We start from the raw sequence: 12,344 nt of genomic DNA, 5'->3' as shown, positions 1-12,344 counted from the left end.
TGTATTTATGCCAGTGAGGCATAGTGACAGAACAAATTTATGACCTTCTATTTTAGGGGTGGCCAACCACTCAGAGATGAAGAGACACATTTTTACTGTGTTACGGCAAAGCGCCACATCATACACATCAAAGAGCCGAGGAGCCATATCATACACATGGATATCATTACCTCCTCACACACATACCGGTGCTCATCCAGATTTTTGTTAATGTTCCACACCAACATGAAAAATCGACTCCTTCACAGAACCAAGACGACAGACTAGTCATTAAAATTTAAAATTAAAATTGTGTTTTCTCTCACACAGACAAACTACCAGTGTGACCAAGTCTTGTCTTATATTGCACAATTCTCATCTAATGCAACACTAAAATACTCAAATGATTGGAGGTCTGAGTGCAACTGTGAATCGGGAGCCATGCAGATGTCCAATATTTTGTTTTCAAAAGTGTGGCGGGACAGTTGAAAGACCATTTATTTAAGATCAACCAAAAGCGCACACGCAAATACCGTCATAAACTTAAGCAATGCTTGCTTGCATCTACTGTAATGAAGTCAAGCAAAGCAAAGATTAGATTACAAAGGACCTTATTTTAATTTTTAATGTGATGATCATTTAAGATGAACGGGGTGACATGGTGACTCAGCTGGTAAAGGGTTGGCCTCACAGTTCTGTGGTCCCGGGTTCAATCCCAGACTCACCTGTGTGGAGTTTGCATGATCTCACCATGCCTGCATGGGTTTCCTCCTGGCACTCCAGTTTCCTCCCACATTCCAAAAACATGCAACATTAATAGGACACTCTAAATTGCCCCCACGTGTGATTGGGAGTGTGTCTGTTTGTCTCAATGTGCCCTGCGATAGGCTGGCAACCAGTTCGGGGTGTACCCTGCCTACTGCCAGTTGACAGCTGGGATGGGCTCCGGCACTCCCCACGACCCTCGTGAGGATAAGTGGTAAAGAAAATTGATGGATGGATGGATTTAAGATGAACGGTTGTTTTTAATTTACTTATTTCTGAACCGACCTCCTCCAGGAGCTGCTGCAATGGTCCCAGAACAAAGAACATGCATGTAATCACACACTTCATTGTTCTCACTTCCTTAGATCCATTAGTCATGTATAAAATGAACATATCCTTTCAACCTTCAACTGTCGGTCATCTTTTTATCAGTTGACCTGTGAGTTCTTCTGTGAATTAATTAATGCCAGTGTATAACAGAACTGATACACCTGTAGTTGGTAATATGTTGTTCATCCTCATCTTGGTGTAATTCAGTCATTTAAATCATTATTAATTTTTTTGTGTGTGTGTGTGTGTGTGTGTGTGTGGTGTGTGTGTGTGTGTGTGTGTGTGTACACATTTTCAAGATGTGAAAGATATGTTTCAGTTCTAAGAGGGTGAATTTGCAAGATTGTCAATGACAAGTGTCATGCTCAGAATCAGAATCAAAATCACCTTTATTGGCTACTGTATGTGTGTAACAACACACAAGGAATTTGTCTCCAGCAGTCGGTGCCGCTCTAGTGCGACATTCAGAACAAAGTAACAAGAACAAAGAACGAGGGACATTCCGTTGATTCTCAGCAGATATTTTATACTCGAAGATATATTTGTTCACTATAGCGAATATTTTTTTTCTCCCTTTATATCACGATAGACTGAGGTTTGATTTCTTGCAATGCGGGTTACCGCAATTTGGATATCCCACCCCTCTCCTGTTTTGAAATATTTTCAGAACTTGGAAAAAAAGAAAAGAAAGAAAAGAAAAGATCATTTTGAAAAAAATATTCCAACCATTCATAATATATTCAATTCTGAAAGTTCGTCAATAAAATGTAGCCTAACATTCGTTAAATAAATTGCACCATATGCATTTAATGTTTTGTTTTTTTATATATTCTGGTATACTAATCCTTCTTGCAGGCCTTTACATGAACTCAATTTTCTCTCTGAATCACATTTTTTTTTTTTCTTATTACGACCTGGCTTAGGTTCCTTGAATATGTCTTGTTTTCAGGCGGTACGGTGGCACAGCTGTAGACCGTTGGCCTCACAGGTCTGAGGATGGGTTTCAAATCCCAGCCCCCGCCTGTGTGGATGTTCTCCTCGTGCCTGCATGGCTTTTCTCTCGGCAGTCCGTTTTCCTCCCACATCCCAAAAACATGCATTCCTTTTACACTCTAAATTGTCTGACTTTGTGTGCCCTGCGATTGCCTAGCAACCAGTTCAGGGTGTACCCCGTCTCCTGCCTGATGACTGCTGGGATTGGCTCCAGCACTCCTGCGACCTTCGTAAGGATAAGCACCTCAGAAAATGTTTGAATGGATTTACACAGTGTCCTAAAAAATGTATAGACACTTTAAATAATTGTAAACTTGATGCTTATTATAATTCCAATAATTTTTAAGATGTAAAATAATTTACAAAATTTTATCAAGTACAGTGAAGAAAATAAATATATGAACACTCTGAAATATTGCAAGTTCTATCACTTAAAAATAATGGAGGGGTCTGAAATTTTCATTGTAGGTGCATGTCCACTGACAGAGATAATCTAAAAATAAAAATCCGGAAATCACAATGTATGTTTTTTTATTTAACAATTTATTTGTGTGATGTTTGTGTTGTGTGTTGTTTTCATTCCTTCTCTTCTTGGACTATTTCAGTTTTCAGCAAGGGAAAATCCCTTTTCCTACATTCCCCCCCAAAAAAACAAACACCTAACAGATTTGCTTCTTAATGTGGACCAACCTTCTGAAGTAACTCTCCTAACATAAGGTTTCTGCCAAGTCAATAATGTCAAATGTCCTAACACCTTTAACCTTTGCAGAAAAACTAAAAGCTTAAAAGTGTTCAAGTGTAGGCATCAAATTTGGTTGACATTTGGCCCTTGGTTCTACAATGAAAATCTATCTGAAGAAGCAAACCTCTGAAATGAGAATAGCAGAGTTTTTTTTTTTTTTTTTTTTCATTATACTGCCTTGGTACGTACAGTATCTGAACTGTGCTGATTGGGTAGCAAAAAAAATGGAATTTTATCACTTGAACCTTGATGTGTATAAATGCAGCCTCAGCAACCATTTTTTTACATTCATTCAGTACATTGTTACATCTACATCATATTTTTAAAACTGAATCTGAGCAAAATTATACACAAGTCACAGGTATTACACACAGGCACATGCAAGCACTCACACATTCACTGAGTCTCTGCATCTATATCAGTTTCTCTCTTTCGCCATTCGTACATGTGATTATATATATATATATATATATATCATTATTGTGATGTTCAATTGTACTGCTGACGCGTGTAAATTCGAGGCAATAGATTGTTTTTCAGTAATGGACATTGGCTTTAAGGTTTAATCAGAAGTACAGTTAAAGTAAAGGTAGAAAAGGTAAGTTTCAAATAGGTTCCTTCCACGTATTTTAACATTTTCAGACAAGGAACAAGAGTTGAAATAATATAGAATTCATCCATACATTGATTTTCTGAGCCACTTATCCTCACAAGGGCTGCGTGAATGCTGGAGCCTATCCCAGCTATCATTGGTCAGGAGGGTGAGATCGACCCTGAACTGTTTGCCAGCTAATCGCAGGGTACATATAAACAAACAACCATTCGCACTCACATTCACAACACATACATTATTTTTACGATGCAAGATTTATTATAATGGCAGTACCTTATTTTGTCTCATGCTTAGTTACACACAAAACAAAGAGTAGGGTTATATACAATTGGGTTGTTTCACTTTTATCAGACGACTTTTGTGTGTAATGAGGTTTTGGTGGGAGGTTTACATTTTATGGCTGGTATGTCTTTTGGAAATTAATGCAAAATTTAAAAAAAAATTGTGCGTGTGCCCACTTACATGCATGCATGCATAGTCACTACGGCAGCAGCTTTTCTGTGTGCTTCAAGTTGCATCATGCTGTTTGGCTCTAGAGGCTTCTGTGATGAAAGTGTCAGTAATATCTCCAGACTGACAGAGGGAGGGCGAGCAGAGATAGTGGGAAAGGGAGAGAGCAACAAACAAACTCTGAAGGGGGAGGCAACAGATTTGGGCTTCACCTTTACTGTAGGAGCAATATGACCAATAAATATTGCCACATTTTCTTTTTTATTTATTTATTTTTCACATTTTTATATACAAACAGAGAAAGAAAGAAGAAAAAAGGAGAGAAAAAAATAATTTACATTCAATAACAGTGGGATAATAATACCTTGTAAATGACAGAATAGGGGGGTTTCTCTCATCTCCAATTTTCTAATCTAGTAGGTCATCCTCAACCAAGTTTCTTACCTGTAAATGAGCAAAAAAAATACCTTAAAAAAAAAAGAAGAATAATCATAGTGGTGAAAAAAAGAAGAAAAATTAGACCACCTCTAAGCACATTACAACAAATGTTCCAAAAAAATGTACAATGATTTACATATTCAAGTCGCTTCAAGTAAAAAAATTTTTATAGGTTTCAAATTTTCTTGGCATCAGAATCCTTGGGCGATACCTGTTCTGACAACAAGACAAGATGCAACACTTGTGAGTTTAAAAAAAAAAAAGAAAGGAAAAAATACACCACACAACATAATAATAATAATAATAATGACAACAACAAAAGGAATAAGTCGTCGGAACCAATTAACAAAATTTAGATAAACTTGATTTCACATTATGTAGTAACATCTTTTGATGTTATGGCATGTTTTGTCCAGTTTTCCCAATGTCTTTCAAACTTGTCTTGTTCTTGCCTCAAGATGAAAGTTAACTTCTCCATTTTAAAGATATCTTGAACCACTTTAATCCAGTCCTCCAATCTATTTCGTTGGAATAGCTTTTTTGCCCCTTGACAGTGTCAGTGTATTAATCCCAATCATAAGGTTTCAATTTTAAAGGAATCCTGACTTTCATAGTGTTCTCTATATTTTGTTTAATGTCTTTCAAGTATTTTAACATGATTGGTCAGTCCCAGAATATATGAAAATGTGACGCCTTATTCTCTCCACAATCTCTCCAGCAGGACGTACTTGCATCCGGCGAGAACCTCTGAGCTGGGACTTTAAAAAATCTAACTACATTTTCCCTCCCAAATTCTCTCCAGGATAGAGCAGAAGTATTTTTCCACTGGTTGGAGTTTCCACTTACAGTTTAACAGTACTTTCCTTTTCCCATTTCTCTTTTATATTTATGGAATCATCCCCGTCTAACTCCTGTAATATTCTATAAATCTTAGATGTTTCCACTCCCAGGGCCTGACTTATAAGCATGAAGGAATAGCTTAACCATACACGGATTAGTTTGTGGAGGCCCTGTAGCTCAGTATTTAGAGTACTGGTTTGGTAAACCAGGGGTTGTGGGTTCATATACCACTGGGGCCTCCCACTCCCTGAGAAGGGTTGTGTCAGGAAGGGCATCCGGTGTAAAAAATTGTGCCAAACATATATGCGCGTTCATCTGAGATGACGACCCCAAAAGGGACAAGCCGAAAGAAACTTACTTACACGGATTAGTTTGTGGTTCTTCTTTTTTTATTATTTTCTCGAGGTAATGTCTCAATTGCAAAAATCTGTAAAAGTCTCGAGTAGTTAATCTAAACTGATTCTTTAGTTCCTGGAATTGTCGAAGTGCACACCCTTCAAAAAGACCACTGTGTATGATGAGCCCCTTTTCTGGCCATTGTTTGAATCTTATGTCAAACCGGTTTGGTGGAAAATCTGAATCATTTCTGATCCATTTTATTATCCAGTATGGTTCCTTATGCTTGTTTTCAGTAATTGTTCTATGCCAAATCTTGATGGACACTTTTATTAATGGGTTGGTGTCTTTTAAAAACTTAACCAGGCCTGTGTCCCCTATAAGTGCTTGCAATGGAATATCACTTGGCATCATACATTCTATATCGTTCCATTTTGTTTTGTAGGAAGGATTACAAATGTCAACCAAAGTTTTTATCTGCACTGCTTGATAGTAATTTTTAATATTTGAAAAAGCAAGGCCTTTGGCTTTTGGTAACTGCAGAGTCTTATAACGAATCTTGGTCTCTTGCTTTGCCAAATCAATCTTGATATTAATTTGTCTAATTCTCAAAATGTTGGTTTTGGGAGCTCTACTAGTATATTTTGGAACAGATAGAGTAATCTAGGTAAGGCGTTCATTTTTATTGCTTCCACCTTCTGTCCCAATCCTAAAAAAGGAAGCAAAAAAACATGCAACATTAATTGTACACTCTAAATTGCCTGTAGGTGTGATTGTGACTGTTGTCTCCATGTGCCCTGCGATTGGCTGGCAACCAGTTCAGGGTATACACTGCCTCCTGCCCGTTGACAGCTGAGTTGGCTTCAGCACTCCCAACGACCCTCGTGAGGATAAGCGGTGAAGAAAATGGATGGATGAATATATAATATCTGCAAACAGAGCAATTTTATGTTCTTCATCCATCACCTTGATGCCCTTAATCTTCTCATTCAGTGACTCAGTGGTTCAATAAAAACGGCAAAGAACAGTGGTGAGAGAGGGCAACCTCAGTGACAACCCCTCTCCAGTTCAAAGCCACCGGATAGTCCTCCGTTGAGTCGTTTTTTAGCAATTGGTTTGTGATATAAGGCTCGTATGGTCTAAGTAAAATCATTATGGAATTGGAATCTCTCTAGTATCTGTTGGAGGACGCTTTTTCCTCCGCCTGTTCATTTAATTTCAGGTAGTGAGAATGTTGGTTATCCAAATACAGGCTGGAGACGATGAACAGTTTCTTCAAAGCTTTTACTTACAGAATATTCCGGGCACAAATGAGTGACAGACAATGGCTGTAGCAGATCACAAGTGCAAAGATACAGAGGACTTACAGCATTCCCCTATGATCAGCAGGGTCCGCATCACAAACGTATGAAAGGAAAATAAAGAGCATCACAAGAGAACTGCATCATAAAATAAAGAGCATCACAAACTATCTTCATGTGTGAGCAAAAGATACGCATCAATAAAGATACACATAATAAAGATACACTTCATATCTTATATAAAAAAAAGCTAATTGACGGAATCAAATGCTTTCTCCGCGTCAAGCCCTAATAGGACAGCATCTAGTCTTTTCTTGTTTATGTGGTGAATTACATGTAATGTCCTCCTGACATTGTCTTTGTTTGATGAAACCTGTTTGATCCAACTGTATAATATCTCGGAGTATTATTTCAAGGTGTTTTGGTAAAACTGAAGTAAAAAGTTTATAGTCCACGTTCAACAAGCCGATTGGCCAATAATTAGAGCATTCCGTCGTATCTTTCCTTTTTTTTTGGTATTACTGTAATAATTGTTTCTCACCAGGATGGAGGAATTTCTCCTTTCCTCAAGACCCAGTGAAATGTTCTAAGCAACAGTGGGGATAACAAATCTTTAAAGGTCTTATACCACTCTCCTGTAAACCCATCAGAACCTGGGATCTTGTTGGGTTTTAATCTAGAGATTGCCTTTTGAAGTTGATCTATATATCCCTCTCCTCATCTGTGACCTTCCTCCACAACGTCTTCAGCTGCCTCCTCTCCTTGATTAGGCAGTCGATCTCTTTCTGCCTTCTGGACGTTTGGGGGACAGCTGGGGCAGCCTGTTTTCCTTCCACCACTCCAAATTCTTCCACCTAATACGTATAAATGAGATCACCCATCCTTCCCAGCCTCTTTGCAGTGGCGCCTCTGATGATATCTTCCAAAAGGCTACAGAGATCCATGTTGACCTTCTTCCACAAAGCCTTGTCGGAGGCCTTTGGCCATTTGATCAATGGTCTACGCCCCTAGAGCTTCCTCTCTACGGTTGGTTGTAGTGGTGGCCTGGGTCTTGGGTTTTGTATTTTTGTGTTTGTTGACATTTTCATTGTAAGTTTGCAAAAACACAAAAGTGTTCTTAAAAATGTTCTGATGGGAATGTAAATGCTGTAATCTGAATCTTTGAATGTGCCATGTAACTTCAATGCATGACACTGATCTGACCACAGCGCATGTCTGATTTTGCTCACACCCACCACACCCGTGCATTTTTCAAATGTGAGTGACTGTATATAGCGAAGTCTCAAACTGCCATTTGCAGCCCACAATACAATATTTTGCGGCTCCCCACCTTAATATCAAAGTTTGTTAGTGTGTCCCTCGAGTTTTTTTATAAATGGGACATTCACAGTGCTATATGTGGAGCTGGTGAACCTATCGATCACGTAGGAGTATATGGCTCTCCAGTGCAGGAAATCATTACAAGCAGTGAAACATTTTTCACCGAGTGAATTTTACTGCAGCATTATTAATAGTTTTGCACACAATTCATCCAGCGTCCTTGCTTATCTTATTTTGTGAGAAAAAATAAATAAATAAATGTATTTGAGAATGTAGTGTTATTGTCATGAGCAAGTGACTGGACCAAAATGCAGGACTCCGAGGCAAGGGCATGATGTTGAGAGTTGTTTTATTTCAAACTGAGGTCATATATGGCTAAGCAGTTCAATAAGGCACAAAAACGCAAGGCTACAGGCAAGGTCCAAAAACATGAAAAGCGAGGTCCAATAACTTCAAGGCAAATTTGGGAACATGAACAAAAAAACGTAACAAGAGTATGATGCCACAGGAACGCTGTAAGGCAGGGAAGCAGGACAAAATGCTTGTGTACTCACACATGATAAAGCAGTGCATACACTTACATACACATACATACACAAACATAACAAACTGGTGAATGAAGGTGACACACTCAAGGCTAAAATGGCTGGTCTAATTAGTGTCCATGCAGCGCAGCTGTGGGGCTGTGCCAGAGGCTTTACTGCCCAGGGCAATGGCTTGGCGATGCCCCTGACAGTTAAGGGTTATGCAGAAGGAACCTGAGAGCGTTTTTTTGGTACGTGTTCTAGAACGTGAGTGTAAAGATTGAATCTTTTGAAATGTGGCTTGTGTATTTGTTTTATAATATCACAAGATGGAATGTTTGCCACGGGGGAGCCAAAAAAGAGAGAGAATGAGAAAGAAGAGTCTCCGGTAGCGTGAGTGAGATGTATCAGCATCGGAACCGTAAAAGGAGTTCACTGCAGTTTGTGACTGCTACAAGTGGCGGAAAAGTGAAGTAGAGGACGACAACAGATTGGAAAAGCAAAAAAGGATCTTGTACCCGAATTGGAAATTAACCAACAACAAAAAGCTGTGGAGTTCAGGTAATTTACCTCATGTACTTACGTGGATAAGCTAAGTCCACCTAGCACCATGCAGGTGACTGGTAATCTTGCAGATAATTGGAAGCATTTCAAGCAATTATTTAATATATACAGTGCCTTGTGAAAGCATTCGGTCCCCTTGAACTTTTCAACCTTTCGCCACATTTTAGGTTTCAAACATAAAGAGTCAACAACAAGTGGGACAGAATCGTTAAGTGGAACGAAATTTATTGGATATTTTATACTTTTTTAACATAAAAAAAATTGAAACGTGGGGCGTGCAATATTATTCAGCCCCTTTACTGTCAGTGCAGCAAACTCACTCCAGAAGTTCAGTGAGGATTTCTGAATGATCCAATGTTGACTGATTATGACAAATACAATCCACCTGTGTGTTATCAAGTCTCTTATTCAGCTGCGTAGCATCAATACTTTGTAGCGCCGCCTTCTGGTGCAATTACAGCCACAAGTCACTTAGGGTATGTATCAGTTTTGCATGTCGAGAGACTGAAATTCTTGCCCATTCTTCCTTGCAAAACAGCTCGAGCTCAGTGAGGTTGGAAAGAGAGCGTTTGTGAACAGCACTTTTTAGCTCTGTCCACAGATTCTCGATTGGATTCAGGTCTGGACTTTGACTTGGCCATTTTAACACCTGGATACATTTATTTGAGAACCATTCCATTGTAGATTTGGCTTTATGTTTTGGATCATTGTCCTGTTGGAAGATAAATCTCCATCCCAGGCTCAGGTCTTTTGCAGACTCCAACAGGTTTTCTTTCACAGTGGTCCTGTATTTGGCTCCATTCATCTTCCCATCGATTTTAACCGTCTTCCCAAACTATGAGACATCCACAACCATGTTTGACAGTGGGGATGGTGTTTTCAGGGTGATGAGCTGTGTTGCTTTTACGCCAAACATATCATTTTGCATTGTGGCCAAAAAGTTCGATTTTGGTTTCATCTGACCAGAGCACCTTCTTCCACATATTTGGTGTGTCTCCCAGGTGTCTTGTGGCAAACTTTAAATGAGACTTTTTATGGATATCTTTGAGAAATGGCTTTCTTCTGGCCACTTTTCTTTAAAGGCCAGATTTGTGCAGTGTACGACTGATTGTTGTCCTATGGACAGACTCTCCCACCTCAGCTGTAGATCTCTGCAGTTCATCCAGAGTGATCATGGGCCTCTTGGCTACATCTTTGATCAGTCTTTTCCCTGTTCGAGGTGGTAGTTTAGAGGGACGGCCGGGTCTTGGTAGATTTGCAGTGGTCTGATACTCCTTCCATTTCAACATCATTGCTTCCACAGTGCTGCTTGAGATGTTTAAAGCTTTGGAAATCTTTTTGTATACAAACCCAGCTATAAACTTCTTCACAACAGTATCTCGGACCTGCCTGGTGTGTTTCTTGGTCTTCATGATGCTCTCTTCACTTTAAACAGAACCCTGAGACGATCACAGAGCAGGTGCATTTATATGGAGACTTGATTACAAACAGGTGCATTCTGTTTATGATTATCAGTCAACTTTGGATCATTCAGACATCCTCACTGAACTTCTAGAGTGAGTTTGCTGCACTGAAAGTAAAGCGGCCAAATAATATGGCACCCCCACTTTTCAGTTTTTTATGTTAAAAAAGTACAAAATATCCAATAAATTTCATTCTACTTCACAATTGTGTCCCACTTGTTGTTGATTCTTGACAAAAAATGAAAATTTTATATCTTTATGTTTGAAGCCTGAAATGTGGCGAAAGGTTGAAAAGTTCAAGGGGGCTGAATACTTTAACAAGGCACTGCACTTGGCACCAAGTGGAGCAGGGGGAGATAATGACAAACTGAAACCTCACATTCTTTTACGTGTCATAGGGGAAGATGCCTTGGATATATACAATCGTTTTCAACTTGATGGAACTAATTTGACTCTGGCACAGCTAATGGCAAGGTTTGAGGAATTCTTTTGTACCAAAAAAAAATGTAACCTTTGAGAGGTACAAGTCTTTCACACATGAGCAAAAGCAAGGAGTACCTTTTGACCAGTACTTGGCAGAGCTTCACACACTGAGCAAAACATGTGAATTTGACACTTTGACTTATAAGTGAGAGATAGAATTGTTTGTGGCACAATGGCACTGAAAGAAAAACTACTGAGAGAAACTAAGTATGCGTAGAGCTGCAGAAACTACAAGAGCCCAAGCAAAAGAGCTGCGAAGAGGTGAAACAGCAGTGCATGCCATTAATAAAGAACAAAGGAACAAAACATGTACTAAACAACAAACCAGCAGAGTTTAAATGTGGTAAGTGTGGAAGCAGTCACAAGCCAAAATCCCGCCTTGCATTTAGAAAACTATCTAACAGCTGTGGAAAAAGCAATCACTATGCTAAACGCTACAGAGCGGCTTCAAGACAGAAAGTTGAGGAAGATGAGAATGATGAGTTCATCGTAAATGTGGTACAGGCTTGTACAACCGAAAAAGAGGTATAGATTATGTATTGTGCCAATTGAGCTGAATCAGACGATAATACCATTCAAGCTTGATACAGTTGCTCATGTAAATCTGATATCTCTCGAAGACTAGAAATCATTGACGGTTAAGAGCAAAATCCATCCTGTGAATACAGAAGTGACTGGTTATACTGGAGAACGAGTTCCTATAAAAGGAGGTTGTATTGCAACCTTCAAACAAAAAGTCAAAAGATAACAGCACAACTATTGATCGTGGATATGAGTGTACAATCAATCCTGAGGCTCAGTGTTTGCATCAACCTCAAGCTTGTCAAAAGAGTCTTTGTGGTGATATCATCAGACACTGCAACTGTTCAGGATTTACTCATGAAGGAATACAAAGACTGTTTCGAAGGACTTGGATGTCTACCTGGTCTACATAAAATACATGTGGATGAAAGTGTGCCTCCTGTGATGCATCTTTATAGAAAAATTCAATTTGATTACCCCTAATCTTTTACATTTACAATTTACAACAACAATTAAATAAACAAAGAGACACAATATATTGTGCAGTTTTGGTGTCCCTGGCCTTTGCGCGCATACCAGCTGTCAAATCTGCCTGCTGACACATCAAATGCTGTCAAACGTCTCTGAAGAAGGCGAATGGTGATCACCGAAATTGCACAAGGTTTGAAGAAAAAACTTAAA

At 39.0% G+C, this 12,344-nt stretch overlaps 1 protein-coding gene across 3 annotated transcripts in view; it reads left to right on the top strand.

Moving 5' to 3' along the window:
* Positions 1 to 12,344, top strand: part of LOC133508614 (storkhead-box protein 2-like) — a 96,816-nt gene that overhangs the window by 72,233 nt on the left and 12,239 nt on the right. The window contains exon 1 of one of the 3 annotated variants that reach the window (XM_061834846.1): positions 8,825 to 9,192. The exons of the other annotated variants lie outside the window; for them this stretch is intronic. The gene's annotated coding sequence lies outside the window, so the exon portion shown is untranslated. Of the gene's footprint in view, positions 1 to 8,824; positions 9,193 to 12,344 lie in introns of those variants that run through there. 3 annotated transcript variants of the gene reach the window in all.

Source organism: Syngnathoides biaculeatus, chromosome 11 (assembly GCF_019802595.1).
Source record: "Syngnathoides biaculeatus isolate LvHL_M chromosome 11, ASM1980259v1, whole genome shotgun sequence".
In the NCBI taxonomy this organism is placed as follows: domain Eukaryota; kingdom Metazoa; phylum Chordata; class Actinopteri; order Syngnathiformes; family Syngnathidae; genus Syngnathoides; species Syngnathoides biaculeatus.
The sequence above is the reverse complement of the archived record's forward strand: the minus strand, read 5'-3'. Positions and strand labels throughout refer to the sequence as shown.